The sequence below is a fragment of the Orycteropus afer genome, unplaced genomic scaffold, assembly GCF_000298275.1.
Source record: "Orycteropus afer afer isolate SDZICR_OR568_19922 unplaced genomic scaffold, OryAfe1.0 scaffold00133, whole genome shotgun sequence".
NCBI classification, from domain to species: Eukaryota; Metazoa; Chordata; class Mammalia; order Tubulidentata; family Orycteropodidae; genus Orycteropus; species Orycteropus afer.
Window position 1 is genome coordinate 7,561,078 of NW_006921720.1, and position 1,421 is coordinate 7,562,498.

The 1,421-nt window shown below is 43.1% G+C and overlaps 1 protein-coding gene across 1 annotated transcript in view; it reads left to right on the forward strand.

The window, feature by feature from the left end:
- CD109 (CD109 molecule) overlaps positions 1-1,421 on the forward strand; it is a 159,739-nt gene that overhangs the window by 94,422 nt on the left and 63,896 nt on the right. The window lies entirely within an intron of this gene.

The following is a 1,421-nucleotide window of genomic DNA, read 5'->3' on the forward strand; positions in this document are numbered from 1 at the left end:
GACGAAAGAGGAGATGGATTGATACGGTGGCTGCAATGATGGGCTCAAGTATAACAGGGATTGTGGGGCTGGTGCGGGATCGGGCAGTGTTTCGTTCTGCTGTGCATGGGGTCGCTATGAGTCGGAAATGACTCGACAGCACTTAACAACAACAACAACATTGGTTATGTTTGCAAATATATCTTTTTCTCTAATTTTTAATGCAATGATAATCACATTTACTCATAAAAAGCCCTACATATTTGGAAATAGAATATATGTAAGCATATTGATACATTTGAATTGTGGTGTTGGTGAAGAGTATTGAATGTATGTACCGTGGACTGCCAGGAAAGCAAACAATTCTTTCTTGGAACAAGTACAGCCAGAATGCTCCTTAGAAGTAAGAATGGCCAGACTTCACCTCACGTACTTTGGTCAGGTTGTCAGAAGGGATGGTCTTTGGAGAAGGATATTATGCTGGGTAAAGTAGAGGGTCAGTGAAAAAGGGGAAGACCCTTAATGAGATGGATTGACACAGTGGCTGTGATGATGGGCTCAAGCATAGCAAGGATTGTGAACATGGTGCAGGACCACACAATGTTCCAGTCTGTTGCACATCATTGCTATGAGTTGGAGCCAACTTGATGGCATCTGACAACTAACAACAACAAGCAAGAGATAATTAGTGAATCTTTTGATGTTCTGTAATGACGATGGAGTAAATGAATGAGATGTATAAGTGGCGAATGATATAGGTTTAGGCTCAACCGCATAAAAAGATAAAGTCATGAGTTGTCAGAGTGCAGAGTATAGAGAGGGAACTGCAAGGTCTGAGATTGAGTCTTCATTTTGCCCCCCTGTCCACCCTTTCCTCTTTTAGTATGTAGGTGGAGAAAAGTAAACTAGGTAGAGTGACTTGAGAAGTAGTACAATTGCTGACACAGTGGAATGCTGAGTTAGAGTTAGAGGAAAGGAAAATTGCTGGTAGAAAGGGTGCTCATGTCAAAGCTATTTGGTTCAGTGGTGAAAGGTCCAGTAGGATTTTGCTATGATGAGTGTAATGAGTGTTCACTCCACAATGGAGACACAGACCATGAGGGACTCATTACTGTTTGGTCTGATTACGCCCTAGCTCTCCTCCTGCACAGGTAGTTCTGTGAGTCCCACGAGAAGTCTCACTTGGACTCCAGGTTGACAACATATAGGTATCTGTGGTTTCTTTCCTCTTTCCTGTTCCTTCTCCTGGGTACTGGTCTTCCCCAGATCTGCTAGGCACTGCTGTTTTCTGATCAGCACTGACTCAGAGGTTGTGGTGTAGTAAATTACTTAGTGTGGCTTTTCTACCCATAAGTCTTTGTAAACTCCAAGGTGGGATTTTCTTTGAGCAACTGAGGAGCTCCTGATTGCTGAAGTTGTCCACCTGGAGTATTTCTGTTGGG